Consider the following 22,195-nt stretch of genomic DNA (forward strand, 5'->3'; position numbering starts at 1 on the left):
CTTCTCGGAGCTCTGGCAATTCCACACTTAATGAAAAAAGAAGAGCTACATTTAACTTCTGCCTGTTAACATTTGAATCTATCAAGAAATATACTTGAATGCATGAATTTTCCTCTGGGTACATTTCTGAATGCCATCAAAGTAAGGAGGACGATGGGGAAGCTCTGCGATGTTTACACAGTGAGGAATACTTGGAATTGGAGAGTATTAACAACCTGGTCCTGGAAAGATGCAATAAACATACTGGGGTCAATCTAATTTGAATTCTAAATATTTTCTTCAAGACAATTGTAACTATTGTAAATTTAGATTTTTTTTTTAAATTTAAATCTGTCTCAAGTACCCTGTGAGTAGGACATAAAAATCCAGGGTGAAAATTTACCGTCACATTCAAAATCAAGACATTTCTTCTTTGGACCACATTGGCTATTATCCTTTTAGAAAACAGCAATCAATTTCAAAAAGATCTTTAATTAATTACAAAAATACCCTCTAATAGTAACAAAATAGAACGCAAAAATGATAAATGATAGACAGTATCTTTTATATACTTCTGAATTAGTTAGAAAGTCAGAATGTCAACTATTAAGTAAAAGCTACAGTATCATAATGCTCTCTGCTCACTACTCAAAGATAAAGTCTTCATATATACTTAATACATTCTAGAACTAGAGAGTAAAAGTCTGTAATGTGCTATCAACAATGAATGCATCTAAAATTTTGTCAAGAAAAAAATTGTATGTTTTAGGAAGTGACTGAAATTGTTCTGAGTGATCAAGCATATAAAATGTTTTATTAATATGCTAATCAGATACTTAAGGTAGGATACCGTCTTAGTAAACTTTTAACCCTTACAAATAAAATATATAAAACAAAGTATATTTTCGTGGCGTACTACATCATACTATTTACTTTACAGTGGTGGATGTTTGTTTTGTGAGATTTTTTTTTTAAAAACACTTGGAATCCAATGCAGGAATAATTTTCTAGATAGACTTTCAGTGTAGAGTTCCCTTGTCTGTCTCTCTATTTGTGCCCATGTCATAATATAATTTTATATTTCATAATTCTGCCCCCTATATTAGTATAGAAAGGTAAGAGAACAAAAACAAAAATCCTTTCCACAAAAACTGAATTGTAATTTATTCTCCCTATACTATACTGACTCCAATCTCTCCTCTATTTCTCCCATTTCTTTTTACAATTGTAATTTGAAATTCATTATTTTAACAGGTAAATGCTTACCGAGTGCTGAGGACTCCGTCTGAAATTGATTCCTTTCACTGCATCAATGCAGTGGCTCCTTCTCCATAAAAGGTGTGTTTATTAAGGCTACATCCCTAATTACTGGAAACAGGAGAAAAAAAAAACTGTCCACACCTATAGAAAGGGAGGAGTTTATGATGTCAGGTTGGTGAAAATCATCTCACAGACTGACAAAAGTTTCCACGCTAACGCTTTTTTCCTAGCATATTTAACTTACATTATAAAAGTCAGTGAATACTTATCTAAATGGACGTCTAGTCACACAATCTATCCCTGTTAGCTCATGGAAGGGAATGAAGAGGCACGGAGCCGAGAAGAATGGGGATACAAAAAATTAATATAAAGGCATGACCCTTCTATATCTTTATGTATCCTAAAATTACAGTTTTTCAAAATTTTTTGAACTTCCAAGCCTGAATAGGGTTAATCTTTAAGGAGAATTATCAAATTTTTGAGAATTTTAATTCTTTTCATGCTATTGTTTTTTTGTTGTTTGTTTTTGTTTTTTTGTACTCAAAGCTTACTCCTGATAGGACTGTGGGGGTTAGGGGCTGTATGGGATACTGGTCGTGAACCTGGGTAGGCTGCGTGCAAGGCAGGCTCTTTACCTCTTTACCTGCAGTAGTATTTTTGCAGCCCTAACTTATTCTTTTAAGTGAAAAGTCATTCAAAGTTTAAGTCCCTCAAATGACTGTGACTTCAAGCATCACTATAAATATTTACATGGCACTAGGTATACAACATGATACCTTGAAACTTGGGACAATAAACAGATCAAATACCTCAATGGCATTCAGAGTGCTCCAATTTGAAAGTGGCCACAAGGGAGAGAACGCTTGTTTTCATCTTTATGTCTCATAAAGTCATGATCAGATGAAGGGTTAAGTTACAAGAGATTTCTTAAAGATGCTGGCTGAAGTAATATAAGGGGCAATTGGTCATTGAAAGTGACAAAAGAGAAATTACGTTAGGAGTGAGTTATCGGGTGTCAACGTAAGAGCATTTTTTGATCCTGGCTTATTATTTTTAAAAAGATCTTACTGAGTGTAGCAAACAGCTGTGCATAAAGGATATAAGAATCTGAAGAGAACCTTATAGAAATATACTATTTTCTAAATATTATCTCAAGAAGATCCATTAAACAAACGAACAGAAGCTGTGACTTGTAGAATAAGAAGTGCAGTATCAGAGAAAAGATTAAAAAATCAGGGATTGAAAAGATTTATAAATGATGTCCCAAATTTAGACTAAATTCTGTTCTCAAGTTGATTTAAGTCAGAAACAACTTCTTTTTAAAGCAGAAAGACCTAATCTTTCCAAGATCCATGCTCTCTTTAAAATAACACAACTCATTAGAAAATTGCTTTTGTCGAAAGGAAACATAACCAAAAAGCAAGCATGTAAAAAACAAAGCACCTAGGCTAAAGATAATTAAAGGTAAAATATGTCCATCAAGCTAAACTGGACTTTAAACTCTGAGATTAAGAGGGAAAGAAATGGGTTGGGTGGGGTATAACAAAGTAAAAAGTTAGAGATTTCATTAATAAGCTCAACTGAACACATTCATAATCACATTCGTTTTAATCCTGGAAAACAGATTCATTTACACTGTAAATATTTACCCATTAGCTACAGTTATTCCCTCTATTTCTAGCATATGAACAAATTTCTATCACCCAAAATTATCATTTTTTTTTTTGTTCAGTCACTTTTTGTTTGTGACTCGAAGACAGCTTCTGTTTGCCTCAGCTTCACCTATAGGATGGGGATGAGGATGAGGATAAGATTAGGTTTTATCCTTATAGACTGGTTAGGATTAAACATTGGTATAAGTACTCAATGAGTTTACAGCAATATTCGGCATATAGAAATAGAAAGGATAAATTAACGTCAGCCATTTTCATGTGTTTATTACTATATAGCCTTGTTGTTCCCTTTGAAAACCTACAGTAATTATAATGACCTCCTTGGGGATGGAAGCGGGGTGAAACTGGCTAAAGCCATGCTTGTTTCTGTTAGCTAAAATTAAACAATTTCATTTTAATAGTTATATTGAAGTTGGAAAATGTCTTTCCTTCATCTTTCTCTTAATGCAATTTCACCCGAGGGTTCAGCTTTGTATACGGTTGCTGCAGCAACAACTTCATCCTCTTGATAACAACTATAACGAAAGTGTACTTACCCAAGACAAGATAAAGTCGCTCTGTAGTGGCTTGGTTGCGAAGCTATGAAGAGATATTCAATGGCAGTTACTCAGAAAAGCTAGTTAGGGTGCAGAAAGAGCTTGGTCGCTTCGGATATGAGAAACACAAATGGAAACTTTGAATTCTCAGCTTTTGCGTTCCTTCTTTCCTCTGCTACCTTCCTCAAAACCAAGTATTTAACAATGAATGAAACAGGATAGGATTAGGAGACTTATGTTTGCAAATGAAGCCAAAGCAAACCATTCACATACGAATCTTGACAGGTGCACCTGAACTTATTTTTGGTAAACAGGCAATGCCAGGATATTCTATCCAACCGAACAAAAGGAAGTAAATCCTTTAATTTTAGGTTCCTAGGTGGGTGTCTCATATTTATGCAAAACCTGTTTGTATAACACGCCCCACTGGGAGTTGGGGAAAATAACTATGCTTTTTTTTTTTTGCTTGGTTTGAAATTTTTAACTCACTTTTGAGTTAAACTTTAATGTAGCATTCATTTATTTTTAGGTTTTAATTTCAAATTTATTAATACTTGTGAAAAAGATAAACACAATCAACACAAAGTCACTGCAATCTTAATTCCTTTTTTTTTTCAGTATCACTATTGACTTTGCATTCTGCTCACTCTTCATTTTGTTCTTGTTCCTGTTTTTTGTTTGTTTGTTTGTTTGTTTGGTTTTCTTTTTGGGTCACACCCAGCAATGGTCAGGGGTTATTCCTGGCTCTGCACTCAGCAATTATTCCTGGCAGTACTTGGGGGACCATATGGGATGCTGGGGATTGAACCCAGGTCGGCCGCGTGCAAGGCAAATGCCCTCCCCGCTGTGCTATCACTCCGGCCCCGTTCCTGTTTTCTTGAGGTTGTTTTCTTCTCTTCTCATATCACACAAAATGTATCTTGTCAGTCTCTGGGCTTGTTTTTCTTTGTATATTCCAGGGAATCGTGAATCATGCAAAGGCTGGTTCTTGCCAACACCAAAATGGGTTCTGAGTCCAACACAAAGATGACAGTTGAGGTGGTCTTGTACATTTCTGCAAGTTTCTCTTGAATTTCTGTCTTAGGTGCTGTGTCCTTCCAAGATGCACAACATGAAGTCGCTTGGTCATGAACTGCCGGTTGGATAGTTGTTCAAGAGGGCGGCATATAAAATACTTATCGCACTGTATAGCAACGTCCTCCCGCTGTTTATAGATTTGCTTGAATGGGCCCAGTAACGTCTCCATTGTGAGACTTGTTACTGTGTTTGGCATATCGAATACATCACAGGTAGCTTGCCAGGCTTTGCCATGCAGGTGAGATACTATCGGTAGCTTGCCGGGCTCTCCGAGAGGGGCGTAGGAATCGAACCTGGGTTGAATGATTTTCATCGATGATTGTTTTCCCAAAATGTCACCAATTACCAATATTCTCTTTAGTTTATATTTTTGTATTTATTTTTATATTAGCAGGGTAGAAACCAGTTGCCTTCTCCTCCTTGAACCACTGGTATTAGTTTTCAGCAGACCATTTATTCACTATTTTATTGGACAATACATCTCTCTCTCTCTCTTTTTTTTTTTTTTTTTTTTTTTTTGCTTTTTGGGTCACACCCAGCAATGCACAGAGGTTACTCCTTGCTCTGCGCTTAGGAATTACCCCTGGCGGTGCTCAGGGGATCATATGGGATGCTGGGAATCAAACCCGGGTCAGCCACGTGCAAGGCAAACGCCCTACCCACTGTGCTATTGCTCCAGCCCCAATACATTTCTTATTTTATTTAAAATACTATCATATGTTAAATTTTTATACTACATGCCTGATTTCAATATTCTTATCTTTTATAATCAAAAGTGTTAGATTTGGCACTTAGTTGACAGAGGGCATGGCTACGCATGAGAACTTGGGAGATAAGGATTCTACCAAGGAAGATTGTCATCTGAATCACTGGGACCACATGCAGTTTAATTTTATTTTCTGTAATTAGCTCTTAAATTGTTCAGAGTATACAAAATCCAGCCTTAAATAAATACATAGTGCACATTTTTAATTGCCTGTTATCTTCTAGAAGATACTATGAATCTTTCAAAACTAGGTCCCACATTTTGTTTTTACAGTGCTGGGGACCGATCTTGAGTCTGGCGCATGCAAGGATGTACTTTACCACTGAATCACAGCTTTTCCAAGGCTACACACTTTTCAAAGCTACAAGAAGGTAGTTTGAAAAGCTATAAGAGGGTTATCTACATGTCCGATTTAAGCACGGTGAAGAATTATTCCTCACCAGCAATGCCACGTAAAACAGCAAAGTTCATTTCAATAACCTGTTAAGCAGAGCTTCTAGATAAACAGCCAATGTGTCTGCAATTCCTCCTTCCCAGCATGAACTATTATAAAAGCTCATGGTGAATAAGCAGTAATTTGGTACTCTACTAGTCATTTTTAAAACATGAAATGCACACATGAAAATAAAACACTCACTCTTCAGTCTCTGACAACAAAAAGGTCGATTTTGAAGAAGGGAAAAGGGAAGGAGGAATGCAACTAAAACAGGGGGTCAATTTTATTTATTTTTGGGTTATATCCAGCTGTACTTAGGGCTCACTCCTCACTCTGTGTCCAGGGGTCATGCCTGGAGAGCCAGGTATTGAACCAGGAAAATGCAAGGAAAGAACCTGACCCACTGTACTATCTCAACCAGGGGGTCAATTTTATAGAGAAAAGTGGTGGGGAACTTGGAGGGTGCATGTGGTGTGGAAGATGGAACACTAAAGTGGTCAAAAACTTTTAAGATGCTTCCTTTACATGTTGTACTTTCTGTTTCCTTTCTTGAAGATTCTGTGTACCCATGAAGGTGTTTTAGATTTACAGAAGTACTGGAATGATCCAAGGGACTCAGGTGCATTTCATGGGGATTATTGAGTAGGGGGAGTTTGCTTAAAGATTTCCAAGGGACTTGGGAATGATTTATTTCTCTAAAGTGGAGGACAGACCAAATGCATTTGAGAAGTTCTGCTCTAAAATCTCAAATGTTCTCCTCCGAACATTATTTTCTAAGAAAGTACTTAATTTTACCCTTTGTAGGCTTCCCCATGATGACTGATCTCCATCATTGCAAGGGAGTGTTTAGAAAAAAAAATTTTTTTAAAGGCATAGATGTACCCAGGTTTCTTATTAACAATTTTCTGAAGTAAATACATGGCTTGATGACAGTAGAATAAAAATATTTAACATTTATTCAGTGATCCAACCCCCCAAAATTACAATTTTCTCTTTGTAAAGTTACTTGGTATCTTTTTTTTTCAATAGGGTCACACCCAACTGTACCTTGGGTGGGTCAAGAGACACTCCTAGCAAAGCTATGCAACCAGGGCTACCCACCCCTTGCACTGCTTAAGAGGCCATTCGGTGGGTGCCACGAATTGGACCGTGAGCAATGACTTGAGCTTATTTCCCTGGTCTGTGGCCAATTTTAATTAAGCCACACAAAGTGCAGTGAATTATGTAAAAAAGTAAAACAACCCGGGGATTTCTCAAATTCCACATGACCAGACAGAAAATGCAAGTCAGCTAAAGCACAAAGATGCAAATACATACATTGTAGGTACCAGATACACTTTATACATACACTAAGTCACAGTATTACAATTACTCTGCATTAACTAACCATGAGCTCTATTCAACCAACTTAACTCATTAGACTGTGGCTGTAAACCATAACAATTTAATTTATTGTTTCAGGCAAATAACTGAAGTAATATAGACAAAAGGGCTTGGTGACATATTTGTTGCTATAAAAAGTTTTCAGGACTCTGATAGATGCTAATAGATCTACTATAAGAGCTAATTTTAAAGTGCATATTAGAAGATAATAAAACCAGAAATCTTGGTCTCTGTTCTGTTATCACAGAGGAAGAGTTTTACAAATCCACAAGTATTACATTAAGGTAAGGTAAAGGTAAAGGCCCTCCCGTTGATCGTCGATTTGCTCGAGCGGGCCCAGTAACGTCTCCATTGGAGACTTTGTTGTTACTGTGTCTGGCATATCGAATACTCTCGGTAGCTTGCCGGGCTCTCCGAGAGGGGCGGAGGAATCGAACTCGGGTCGACCATGTTGGCTGCGTGCAAGGCAGACGCCCTACCTGCTGTGCTATCGCTCCAGCCCTAAGGTAAAGGCCCTCCGGCTGATCGTCGATTTGCTCGAGCGGGCCCAGTAACGTCTCCATTGGAGACTTTGTTGTTACTGTGTCTGGCATATCGAATACTCTCGGTAGCTTGCCAGGCTCTCCGAGAGGGGCGGAGGAATCGAACTCGGGTCGGCCATGTTGGCCGCTTGTAAGGCGAACGCCCTACCCGCTGTGCTATCGCTCCAGCCCAACATATAATAGATATACACATAACTTTTTAACATCTCTTATATTGAAAAATCTCCAAAGTTGCTGGTATTAGAGACCCTGGAATATCCATGTGAATGGATTTGGGACCTAAGAACTGAGGGTAGAATGAACAATAGGAAAATATGTAAGAGCAGAAAAATCGCAAATATATCTTAGGAGCATTTGAGTGTTTTCATTTGGCCAAAGCAGCGCTGATCACTATGTTAGGGACACTAATAGAAAATGAATCAGAGTTTTCCACATGAAAAGAGTATGGAATAATGGGTAATTTTCCACACAAAAAGAGTATTTAACTTATGGCAGATGAAAAAGAGAAATCAATGAAGTGAGTATGGGGAAATCAGGGATGTGTTGATCAAAGATGTCTCTGGTATTCAGTGGATAAAGGCTTTTAGTGATTAAAAAAAATGTATCCAAGAGCTCTATAATTTACCATGCACTGCTTCTTAGTTGTCCAAGAGCTATGAATGATTTATATATCTTTAGAGATTAAAAAAGTTACCAGGCAACTCATAGTTCTTGGCCCAGGCCTTATGAAACATTTACAGTAGACAAAGTAATAGGAATATCTTAACTTATTTTCATCCTGTTTTTTGGCATTGTGCTTCAGAAAACCCCTGAGAGTTTCTGAGCGATTAGGGCGAAAGGAGCAATTGCTGCCCTCAGTAACATCTTTCAACATATAGTTTATGCTAATGACTCAGAGGATGAAGTCTGGTTGACAGAGCAACCATGTACACAGAGGTTTATCACTCTTAGCCCCATTATTTAATCCAAGAAGTCCCAGGAATAGGGTTACAGATTTAACAGTTTCTGCCTACCTGAGCTGGAGCAATAGCACAGCGGGTAGGGCGTTTGCCTTACAAGCGGCCAACATGGCCAACCCAGGTTCGATTCCTCCGCCCCTCTCGGAGAGCCCGGCAAGCTACAGAGAGTATTCGATATGCCAGACACAGTAACAACAAAGTCTCCAATGGAGACGTTACTGGGCCCGCTCGAGCAAATCGACGATCAACGGGAGGGCCTTTACCTTTTACCTTTACCTGCCTACCTGATGATGCAGCCATGAAAACTAAACAAGTTTGGAAACTTTCCAATTTGGTGAACATTCTGAAGTGCTGGGAGAGTGGTGTGTTTAAAGAAGGAAACTACCCTTGAGAGCTCTTTGGTTGTTCCTTATTTATACCCTTTATAATGGTAACCAGAATTTAAGCAAGTCCATTTGAAGATCTAACTGGCTTTATTAAATGATTCCTGAACCAGGCATCACCTTTTTTGGCAAAACAGAGAAATACTGTGAGAGGTTATACAAGGTGGAAAGAAAGGAAAGCAGGGTAAATAAGGAATTAGCAAAAGGAGAATGGAAGTTCATTTGAAGAAAGTAAAATTTCAGATGATTATGGCCTCTCATTGTCTGAGCTGCATCCTTGGGCTGGGCTTGTAGCTGGACAGGAAGGAAATGTACCTGTTGTTTTATAACCGAAATTTAACTGATGAGTGGTAGAGAAGGAGAGCTCCCTCTACAGGCCTTCCTCTACAGACTTCCAATTTTAATTGAAGTATCCCTTATTAATATTCACAATAAACTGGTAATAATTAAAGTGCCTTCCTGACTTCCGTGAGCTGATTTCTCAAAATACCAAGTCAGAGATGAGATCATGGGAACCTTCAATTCTGAATTTACTAGTTAGAAATACATTGAAAGTAAGACAAAATAAGAGTAAAAACATTATTTGAGATTTTTATAATTACAAAATATATACAAAATGATCAGGTTATGTGTTAACTAGATGGGGGAAATATGTATACTTTCAATAGCTTATAATCAATTACACCTCAGTCAAGTGAAGTTTAAAAAAATACTAAAGTCATCTAAAATTATTTATAATGAGGCAGAGCTAGTGACAACACTGAAATATATACCCCTGACAAAGTACTAACATTGGGAGAAAAATGAAATCTTACAACATTGAGATAAAAGTGGAGATAGAGGGGCTGGAGCAATAGCACAGCGGATAGGGCGTTTGTCTTGCACACAGCCAACATGACACAGGTTCGATTCCCAGCATCCCATATGGTCCCCTGAGCATCGCCAGGAGCAATTCCTGAGTGCATGAGCCAGGAGTAACCCCTGAGCACCGCTAGGTGTGACCCAAAAAGCAAAAAAAAAAAAAAGTGGAGATAGAAATATTATACTTGGATTGGAGAAAGAAGGGCACACAGGTTGAGGTGTTCGCCATGCATGTGAACCCTGGGCGCAGAGCCCGTGAGCAGCACTGGATGTGACCTAAGCTCCCTCCTCTCCCAAATACCACCTAGTATTTATGTGGATATGCTGTTCAGTAGCTAATTCTTTCAATATTATTCTCCATCATATGAAGAAATGAACGACTTAAGAATGCTTAGTTATTAGAACACCTTGAAGATGTATTTTTGCATAAACCTCCACCTTGGATTTACTAAATTGCTAACCAAAAGCCTAAATAACTATAAATAAACTAAACTCTGAAATGATAAGGAATGGGACCATTTACATTTTTAGAATGAACACTTTACCATTTCTTTTTATTTATTTATTTATTTATTTATTTTTCTTTTTGGGTCATACCCAGTGATGCACAGGGGAAACTCCTGGCTCATGCACTCAGGAATGACTCCTGGCGGTGCTCAGGGGACCATATGGGATGCTGGAAATCGAACCTGGGTCGGCAGCGTGCAAGGCAAACGCCCTAACCGCTGTGCTATCTCTCCAGCCCCTTACCATTTCCTTTTAAAAAAAAATTATTTGGGGTTGGAGAGATAGCACAGCGAGTAGGGCATTTGCCTTGCATGCGGCCGACCCGGGTTCGATTCCCAGCATCCCATATGGTCCCCCGAGCACTGCCAGGAGTAACTACTCAGTGCATGAGCCAGGAGTAACCCCTGTGCATTGGCGGGTGTGACTCAAAAAGAAAAAAAAATTCTTTGTTGTTGTTGCTGCCATGATTGTTAGAAAAGGCACTTTTTGGATGTGAAGACTATTAGTTAGACTTACACCGTAATTTTAAGCAGCAGCTAAGGTTCAATTAGAGACGTCTTTCACACTTGTAAAATGAGGACAACACACTCAAAACTGTTTTTACTTGGTGTAAAGAAAAAGATATGCAACTGTGACATTCAGGGGCCACCAGGGTCATGCCTAGAAGCAACAGGGGACCATGCAGTGCCCAGTGGTGGACTGAACCTTGGGCATCCCATATACCAGACATGTGTTCTGACACATGAGTCACATTCCTGGTCCCATACGGTTGGAATCCCTGAGTTCAGGCAGTTTTTGCTGACAACAACAACAAATCTGATCCAAGATCAAATACATCCAGGATAATACCATGATAATCCAAAGTGGTTGCTGTCTTTTCCCTTTTCCCCAAATGTATGAAACTCATTCAATTTTCATACCTGCAACAATTCCAGGCTTTCTTCATTCCTTGTGTGCTGTGCTCTCTCCATTTTCAGGACACCTGCTACATTAGTCAAATCTTCCATTTTGGGGGGAGGAACATTCAAGGATTCTCACTGCTGCAACAATCTTAGGAACAGAATAAAAATCAATTATTTGTTTCTACTTGAGTACCACCAACATTCTGTTCTGCTTTGAAAGACAGTTGTCATCTCTTTTTCTTTCATCTAATTCCCTGGGGCTATAATGTTCTTTTGTGATAAGTTGATTAATCTGAGTAATAAGTATCCTCCCCAAAAAGTCCTGATAAATCATCTCCACGAACTCCCACAAAACTGCATACCACTATTTCTATTTTGTTTCCATGATTTAAGATTAACAAAGCAAGCAACATTTGTGCTCAGACTTCCCTGAAAGAAAGGACTGGGTCAAAAAAGTCCCTAGGCAAACATGAAACTGAGATGGACAACATCCTTTTAGGAAAAGAAAAATACAAATACTGTGGAAAAATTTATCACTGAAAATCATCATCGGTAGGTGTGCCTTTTAAGCCTGGAGAAGAAACTTCCATTTTACAACTTGCTGTAACTCTTGAAAAACTACCTGATGTTTATGCAAATAATGCAATACAATATAAAATGAAGGGAAACATTGCAATAGAACAAATATTAGGTAAGAATAATAAACTGTTAATCTTTAAATTGCTCAAAATGAGACTAAAGAAGTTAAAATTGACAAAATATCTTTTCAAATCTTAGAATAGAACTACAAAAATAAATACACATTTTGTGATGTTATTTCTTCACAAATTTTCTAAACTTATTTTAGAATTATATAGCAATTTCTGAGCGCAGAGCCAAAAGTAACCCTGAGCATCACCAGATACAGCCCCAAAACAGACCAACCAAAAAAACAACACATGGGCACATTTCCTTTAATACGATCCATACTGATACACCATATTGCCTAGTCAACATCAGAGCTGCCATTACAGTTCATTTCTGGTATTGTACATTCTAGATGTTAGACTACTACTTCATTCTAATTTTAATTTACTTTTAGTTGTAATCAGTTGAAACCAATAAAAAGCACAAGTTCTTCCCCACCCCCCTTCAGTTTGAGAAGCACTATTTTCAGTGAAATTAACTAAGGCAATAATCTAGTGCTCAGTTTCAATAATATTTACATTTTGCATGGGATAAAGTTTTTTCTGTGAGGAGGTGTCCTGCACACTGTTGGATCCTTTGCAGTATTCTTGCTCTCTACCAACTAGAACAAAGTAAGCATCCTTCAAGTTGTGACAACTAAAATCATCTGCAAACATTGTCAAACATGCCAGGTGGGAAACTGTCCAGGTTGAGAACCATTGCTAAGACAGAGAGCCATTGGTAAGGAAGAGACCCAGATTCCAAATCTAGGCTCTGCCCGTTAATTATCTGTATAGACTTGGACAAGCAAATTTGCTCTTTTGTCCTAAAAACAGTACAATGAAGTACTGACACCAAAGGTTCTTTGTAAACCTAACATTTCCTACAAAACGCATAAAGCGTCTAGAGCAATACTTGGGCCATGAAAGAACGCAATAGGTAAAAGCCATTAGCGTTCTATGGGCTGGTTGCATTGACAGAAAAGCAGAAATTTTGTCCTCTTAGAGATCCACAAAAAACCTCAAATTAATGGTAGTGATAAGAGGGAAAAAAAGTGGGGGGAACCCTACTAAATACAATCACATCCCGTATGATAAGTATGTGAATGCCCCATGCATGTGACAGGGGCGAGCACTCTGACTCTGTGGGCAGCTGAGCTACAGGGGGAAAATGCAAAAAAAGAGCAAAACAAACACCTCAAATGTGTCTGTGCATACGCCTGGAGGCAGAAGAAAAGCAACAAATGAATGACAGCTCTAAATATCCAGATACGAGGATCAGGGTGAAGAATTAGAGGGAACACCAGCAAAAGCCTGATGGCAGGAGAGCTGTTAGTAAACTGGTCGGTCAGTGCCCCAGGATGAAAGATTCTGTGAGACCCTTCAACGTGCAATGCAGGAATGGACATAAGCCAGGATGAAAGGGAAGTTTTAGAACAGACCGTGCACTGTGGCGAAGAATCCGCACTGGGTTTTGTTTCCTTACCAGTTAGCTCATGCTCGTGGGAGCCGAGTTTCTTGGTACAGGTCGGGTGTGAGCACAGGAAGCGCCCAGATCGTGGGGCAAAGGCAAATGCGCGTTTATTGCACGAGGGTCGAGCCCTGCAGTCGTGATGACCTCGAGTTTCTAAGGCTGCATGGGGTCTCGGCTGAGGAGGAGGCTCCTCAGGCCAAGGAGGACATGGACCCCCCCCCCCTCAGGAACCCGGCAAGCCAAGGGGTCCCGGAACAGCACCCACCAGCTGACAAGTTCTGATTGCCTTCTCCTTCCTCAGGTCCTTCAATTACCAGGCGCGGGGAGACTGAGTCGCCAACGCTCCAGCTCTCAGCCATGGTAAGGGTTAAATTAGGTGAGGGCCTTCCACTTCTCCTAGGTCACTTCTCTTAAAAATCCCTTTTGAGATGAAGTCATGAAATTTACATACAAGTGGCACTACATGGGAAGTAGCATGTTAAGTGAAATGAGTCAGAAAGAGAGGGACAGACATGGAAAGATTGCATTCATCTGGGGAACATAAAGTAACAAAATAGGAGATTAATACCCAAGTATAGCCGAAATCAGTACCAGGAGGATTACTCCATGGCTTGGAGATCAGTCGCACACTCTAGGGGGTAAAGGGAGCTCAGCTAGAGAAGGGAGCACCAAGTAAAGGGTGTTGAAAGGATCCTCCCAGGATGGGAGATGCATGCTGAAAGTAGACCATAGCCCAAACATGATTGCCACCCATTGCAAACCACAGCACCCAAAAGGAGAGAGAGAGAGAACAAAGGGAAATGCCCTGCCACAGAGGCAGGGTGGGATGGGGGGGATGGGGGGTGGGAAGGATACTGGGATCAGTGGTGGTGGAGAATGGGCACTGGTGGAGGGATGGGTACTCAATCATTGTATAACAAACCCACGCACAAAAAATTGTAAGTCTACAACTATACTTCATGGTGTTTCACTAATAAAAAAAAAATTTAAAAAAAATCCCGTTTGAGCTCTAGGCTCGGGCTCTCCGCGCCCAAACATCCAAACATCCTAGGGGAACCAGAAGAGAACTTGCGAAACCGGAATTGCTTGCGAGGCTCCCGAGTGACGTCACGGCGCCCGCCAGCGCACCTGACGATTGGCTGGTACAAGAGTGTCTGCCCGGCCCCAGCTTGGCTCCCCCGTGCCCTCTGCCCCGCTTTGGTGTCTCAGCGGCTCTCTGACTTGCTGCGAGGTCTCGGGGGCATTGGAAGGCGTCGAGGGAAAGAATGTGATGCCGCAGTCCCCGGCCACCCGCTGCCCCTGCCTCTTTCCATCCTGCGCCTGCCCGCCTGGACAGGGCAGCCTTGGTGACCGGGAGGGTTTCCCTTAGCGAGGGAGCTGGGTTCAAAGTGACTTTCTGGGAATGCCCTGCCACAGAGGTAGTGGGGGATGGGGGGGATGGGGGGTGGGAGGGATACTGGGATCCGTGGTGGTGGGAAATGGGCACTGGTGGAGGGATGGGTACTCGATCATTGTATAATCGAAACCCAAGCACAAAAATTTGTAAGTCTACGACTGTACCTCATGGTGTCTCACTAATAAAAATTAAAAAAAAAAAACTTCCTGTATACATGGAGGCTGCAAATACACTTTTTTTTTTTAAGAATAAGGGATCAATCAAAAGGAGAGAGAGAACAAAAGGAAAAGGGAATGTCCTGCCACAGGGGTGGGGTGAGATGGGGGGATGTGGGGGGGATGAGAGGGATTCTAGGAGCATTGGAGGTGGGGAATGGGCACTGGTGGAGGGATGGGTACTCGTCATTGTATAACTGAAACCCAAGCACAAAAATTTGTAAGTCTACAACTGTACCTCATGGTGTTTCACTAATAAAAAAAATAATAATAATAAAAAAATAAGAGGTCAATTTATTTTAAGTGAATTTTTTTTTCTTTTTGGGTCACACCCAGCAATGCACAGGGGTCACTCCTGGTTCATGCACTCAGGAATTACTCCTGGCAGTGCTCAGGGGACCATAAGGGATGCTGGGAATGGAACCCGTGTCAGGCCGCATGCAAGGCAAATGCCCTACCTGCTGTGCTATCACTCCAGCACCCTATTTTAAGTGAATTTATCATTAAATAGAAACGTGTGACAATTCAAACATCTATAAATATTGTGATTCATAGAAAATTAGTATGAGCTAAAAGTTATTTGGATAGTGAGATTCACAATTATTTACAGTTCACCCAATCATTGCAGAAACAATATTTCTAGAAATAATGTCCCCGTCCCCAAAAGTAGTTATTTCACAGAACCATTCTGAAAATGTCATTAAAGTAATAGCTGCATCAATAAAACCCAGCAAATTCAGTAATTTAGAGGTGACCACTAATTTCAAACAAAATGAATCCCCTTATACTATTTATACGTGTTCCCATTTTCACCATAGAAGAAAATAATTAAGAAGCAGTATATTCTTATTTGTAACAAACGGGAAGTTTTAAATATTTAAAATGACAACAAGAAAGTACAGTTGGTCATTTTTTACGTCTGTCATATTTAATCTTGAAAATTAGTGGTTTCATTGAAAGACATTCTAATGAAAAAAATTTTAGTTGTGGATTTTAGGATTTTTAGTTGTGATTATATAGCATTAAGTATCGATAATTTCCTGTCTTCCCGAACAGCTTTTATAATTGCATATCAGCATTAGCCATATTTGAAAAGAGCTCTCTTTTAAGTTTTTCTCAATTTAGAACTTTAGCTCTTTTGATATCCCCTCATGAGGATCACAGATGTATCTGAATGTACGTATATAGGACAGTGATTGTGTTTGGAATCAATATAACATATACTATATATCCAGGTGTAAAGAGATGTTTAAGTCAATAAAACTCTACTAACTTATTCTTCGTTTCTTTCAAAAAGTGCAATCCTTCCCCAAACCCTGTATAAGGCACCATGTGTAAAGTTTCAGAATGATGGTTTTTCTCCCAGTGTGTTCTCCCAGCTTAATAGTTTGTTTGCGCTAAAATTACAATTTGCGTGCACAGTTCTTCCCAGGTTTAGGAAAAAAGCCAATGAATAGTTTGTGTGAAATTGGTATGCTAGTTTTTGTCTATGCTCTACCCAAAACAGTTGCCACCCTCAAACTTTCTATCTTTCTCCTTTTTGTATTACTGCCATTAACAACTAATCTTCTGATTTTTTACCTAATATGGCACACCTCAGAAGGGATCTCCGTCAAGCCTTTATATTCCAGTAGAGACACCCAAGAATTACCTGAAGAACATCCAGGAGCGAAGCCATTCACACGCGGACCATACCCTACCATATACACCTTCCCGCCCTGGACCATCCGCCAGTAGGCTAATTTCAGTAGTGTGGAAAAGAGAAATAAGTTTTATAAAGACAATATTAAGGGTGAGATTTTGACATTTGATATTTGTGATCAAACGTATACCTCCTTTTACTAGATTTTGTGAATGGAAGCTGGTTAATCACAATACAAATAAGTCACTTTTTAATTTTGTAATTGAGATTATACTCTAAAACATTCCTGGTCAAAAGATAGGTGAGACAGAATAAAGCACTAGATTCTTGAAAGCAAGCAACTCGTTGCACGCACTGAAAAAGAAATTAGAATGAAGTGAAGAGACATCAGTTTCGCCTAAACAGGGTTTTTTTTTTTCTTTTTGGGTCACACCCGGCAATGCTCAGGAGTTACTCCTGACTCTGCACTCAGGAATTACCCCTGGCAGTGCTCAGGGGACCATACGGGATGTTGGGAATCGAACCCAGGTTGGCCGCGTGCAAGGCAGATGCCCTACCCACTGTGCTATTGCTCCAGCCCTCTTGCCTAAACAGTTTTTAACTAATCATATTAGAGCAAGAATTGGTGGGGTAAAAATAGTTTCAATAATATCACCCTCCCAGTGACAAATTATAATCATATGTTTCCAGTATGTTCACCACAACTTAGTATTCATTCACTGAAAATTAAATTAATTACTATTTTTCTTTTTGGTTTATAATGAAATATTATTTGAATGCTAAACTTTAAAATATCTAAGGTTATATTATTAACCACGGAGGACTGAATTTGTAGTGTAGCTATTTCATTTTCGCAAGTTTCACAATTCTATTTCTCTGAATGTTTAGTCAAAACATTTTTATAATCATATTAACTAAAGGAATACAAATAAGTAACAGCATGTAAGTGCTAAATTGTGTGAACTGTATATAAACAGCCAGAGTTTTTCTTGGAGATTGAAAATAATTCCTCAATAATTTTTAAGTTCAAAAGTTCCTCAGACAACTATGAGATCTAAGTGAGATGTTTTATTCATTTCATTCTAACGGTGAAGTCTGACCCTCTTACGAAGTGAAGTGTTTGGGTTTTTTTTTCTTTTTTGGCAAGGATTGAACCCAGGGCTTCATACTTAAAATGCATAAACGCATGTGTTCTACCACTGCCCTGGAAGTGAAATATTTCATTTACATTAAGTTTGGCATGTATGTATATCAAAGTATGCTATAGTAACAAACCAACACTCCTCGTAGTGTTAAAGCAAGACCATTTACTTTGTGGTCAGACTTTAGTTCTGTTATTTTTCATTTAACCTTTAAGCTGGTCAGCAGGGATTATCAGTTGCCCTGGACTTAGCAACACATCGTGGCTACGATTCGGAATACCCTCGAGTTCGTGGTGATGTTGGAATGGCTGGAGTTGCTATCGACACTGTGGGAGATACCAAAATTCTCTTCGATGGAATTCCCTTGGGAAAAATGTCTGTTTCTATGACCGTGAATGGAGCTGTTATTCCAGTTCTTTCAACTTTTATAGTAACTGGAGAAGAGCAAGGCGTCCCTAAAGAGAAACTGACGGGTACAATTCAGAAGGACATACTCAAGGAGGTTATGGTCAGAAATACTTATGTTTTCATTCCCGAACCATCTATGAAAATCGTTGCTGACATTTTCCAGTATACAGCAAAGGTATCCTCTGTCATACTATGGGTTGTTCTGCGTTCTTGGTAGAAATTTTTATAATGTACTGTAACCTAATTCGAACTTGACTGAATCTGAGTGAAAGTCACGACCAATGTCAGTCCCAGAAGCACTTGGTAGCTTTCTTTTGGCTGAGCACTGTCTTATACTGTGGACGCATTATGTATATACATGAGGGCTTACACTTTCAGAATTTATAGACTCCTACTGGGTGCCTTTATCCTAGAATTGTTGCGTACTTGTCATAGTGTTCTTGAAGTTTCTCAAATGAGTTTACAGAGTTTTCTAGTGGTTGCTAAAACTTAAAATTTTTCCATAGTCTCACCAGTTTTTTATTTTATGATTTTATTAAACATTTATTTTTTTTGCCTTTATTCTTTGTAGATATAGGGATTACAGAATATCTAATTTTTCAAGAAACTGAATGTTGAGACAGACAGGAAATGTGAAGTATCTTCTTTTAAGCCACACATTAAAGAGAATTATAAAAATGCAAAATTACGAGTTTTTGATATAGCAAAGTATACTTCTTATAAAAAGTTACTTCCATGGTAGCATAATCTACATTTATTATTTTTTCAAAATAAAATAACATATAAAATATTGACAGAAGTATCCAAATTGATAAAAAAAATTCCTTGGGGTCTTTAGTAATTTTTAAGAGCTTAAAAGATTCTGAAGGGCTGGGGAATTAATACAACCAGTAAGGCACTTGCTTTGCATATGACCAATGTTGGTTCAATACTGAGGATTAAATGTGGTCCTCCAAGCACTGCCAGGGGTGATCCCTTATTCCTGAGCACAGAACCAGGAGTAAGTCCTGAGCACAGCTGACGTGGCTATGAAGTGAATTTTTTTCTATATGCAAATGGCTGCGCTTTTATGAATTAGGTTTAAAAGTTAAATATATAGAGAGGCATATTTTTATTTTATTTAAGATTTAATTGTTTGAGAATATAATCTGGATATTGAGTTATATGTTTTACAATTAGCTTTACTTTCGATTTCTTATTGAGTGTAATCAACTTCTGGTTGTAATACATTTTAGATTGTCCTTTTTCTGGGGAATTGGAACGAACTTTTATATGGAAATAGCAAAAATGAGAGCTGGGAGAAGACTTTGGGCTCATCTGATAGAAAATGTTTCACCCCAAGGACTCTAAATCTCTTCTTCTGAGAGCACATTATCAGACATCTGGATGGTCACTTACTGAGCAGGTATGTATTCAATTTAAAGTGTAGAATTTTAAAAGCGTTGTATCCTTGGGCTGGAGCTATAGCACCGTGGGTAGGACGTTTGCCTTGTATGTGGCCGACCTGGGTTCAACTTCCAGAATCCCATATGGTCCCCTGAGCACCTCCAGGAGTAATTCCTGAGTGAAGAGCCGAGAGTAACCCTTGTGCATGGCTGGGTGTGGACCCCCCCCCAAAAAAAATTGTTGTATCCTTAATCTCAACAGCATAGATATGTCAGGAAATGGATTAAGAAACTACTTGCTAATATTTGAAAATAATAGTTACTTTGAAGCTTGATACACACTTTTTACGTGTTTAAACATAAAATTAATGATGTTGTCTCCCTCTAGTGGCTAATAATAATTACTTAATCTTAACTCACCCATAGTGTTCTTATACTGTTTTGAAAGTAAAAAGCAAATATATTTGATGGTGTAATGGTAAATAAGTAATCATTTAATAAGGTAAAGGTAAAGGCCCTCCCGTTGATCGTCGATTTGCTCGAGCGAGCCCAGTAACGACTCCATTGGAGACTTTGTTGTTACTGTGTCTGGCATATCGAATACTCTCGGTAGCTTGCCGGGCTCTCCGAGAGGGGCAGAGGAATCGAACTCGGGTCAGCCATGTTGGCCGCTTGTAAGGCGAACGCCCTACCGCTATGCTATCGCTCCAGCCCAATCATTTAATATTAAAATAATTTTGTGTTAAAACTTAATATCAATTGCCTAATTGAACCTTTATTTCCTACATTATTTTGTTATGATTTTGTGCTCAAAAGCATGTATGCCAAGTAGTACTGTCCTTCCATTGTTCATTGATTTGCTTGAGCGGGCACCAGTAACGTCTCCATTGTGAGACTTGTTACTCTTTTTGGCATTTCAAATATGCCACGGGGAGCTTGCCAGGCTCTGCTGTGCGGGCGGGATACTCTCTGTAGCTTGCCGGGCTCTCCGAGAGGGACGGAGTTGAATTATACATTTAAAAGTGAATAAATTGATTTTGATTTGATTCACTTTTGTTCAAATCACAGAATTAACTAGTCTTCAAATTTCTTGTTTCATGTTCCATTTTCAATATGTTTTAATGAATTAAAATGATATAATTTGTTTGCCTTGCACGTGGTCTACCCGGGTTTGATTCCTCCTCCCCTCTCGAAGAGCCTGGCAAGCTACCGAGAGTACCCTGCCCACACAGCAGAGCCTGGCAAGCTCCCCATGGTGTATTCGACATGCCAGAAACAATAACAAGTCTCACAATGGAGACATTACTGGTGCCAGCTCGAGCAAATCGATGAACAATGGGAGGACGGTGCAGTTATACATTGAGCATCTATTTTGTACATATTGTGATACAAGTAGGTATGAGATAATGATCCATGAGATGACTTGTCTTGTAATTAAACAGAAGTTGTCTTCTGTGACACACTTATAAAAGAATATTTAGACAATATAGAAGTAAACCACAAATGTTTTTATTTCAGAGACTTGCAAAGCAGTATATTCGTGTTTAAGTGCAGACTTGATGCTTTGACGCCTATATCTAAGTCCTGCAAGTTTGCTAATTTGGCCAAATTCATTGCATATTTCGATGCATCGTGTAGACCTTAGCAAAGCAGGCATGCCAATAGTGCTTAGTATTGTATCTCATGGCTACAGGACATACCAGCTGTTGGCCTGATTTTCTTTGTTGTTTTTTTTCTAAATGTTTTAGGATCCTTACAATAACATTATTCGGACCACAGTAGAAGCCATGGCAGCAGTGTTTGGAGGAACTCAGTCTTTGCACACAAATTCTTTTGATGAAGCTTTGGGTTTTCCAACTGTGGAAAGTGTTCGAATTGGCAGGAACACACAAATCATCATTCAGGAAGAATCTGGAATTCCCAAAGTGGCTGATCCTTGGGGAGGTTCATACATGATGGACTCTCTCACAAACGATGCTTATGATGCTGCCTTGAAGGTCAGTTTTTCATCTTTGAAGCTTTGAAAATTTATAGGTGTAGAGGCCAAAGATATAGTACAGTGTATAAGGACTTGCCCTGTAGGCAGTTGATCCTAGTTCCATCCCCTGCCTCGTAAATGGCCCTCTGAGTCCCACCAAGAATAACGCCTGAGCACAGACCAGGAGTAAGCCAGGAGTACTACTTGGTGTGGCCTACAAATTAAAAATCAACAGAACAATCCCCAAGATTTACAGGTTTATAATGTGTATAGGTCCTTACTTTACAAATCCAATTTTGTTGAGGTTTCTACCCAGAGTTAAAAAAAAAAGCATTGCGTTTTCTAAAGACAGAAATATAAATGCATTTTACTTTTAGTGATTATCAATGTTGTGACATGTATTATATTTGGAAAATTCCTTTTCTCTTATACTTTATTTATTTATCTATTTATTTGGTTTTGGGGCCACACTGGTGGTGCTCAGGGCTTCTTTGTGGCTCTGTGTTCAGGGGTGAGTTACTCCTGGAAGTGTTCAAGGACCATGGGCAGTGCCAGAGATCAAATCAGGGTGAGCTGCATGCAAAGGAAACTCCTTATACATGGTACCATCTCACCAGCCCGTACTC

General features: G+C 39.1%; 1 pseudogene; it reads left to right on the forward strand.

Annotated features, from left to right (window-relative positions):
- Positions 1-16,487: 16,487 nt before the first annotated feature.
- Positions 16,488-21,615, forward strand: LOC130038825 (methylmalonyl-CoA mutase, mitochondrial-like; annotated as a pseudogene).
- Positions 21,616-22,195: the final 580 nt, after the last annotated feature.

This window comes from Sorex fumeus, unplaced genomic scaffold (assembly GCF_029834395.1).
Source record: "Sorex fumeus unplaced genomic scaffold, SorFum_2.1 ptg000080l, whole genome shotgun sequence".
Taxonomy (NCBI): domain Eukaryota; kingdom Metazoa; phylum Chordata; class Mammalia; order Eulipotyphla; family Soricidae; genus Sorex; species Sorex fumeus.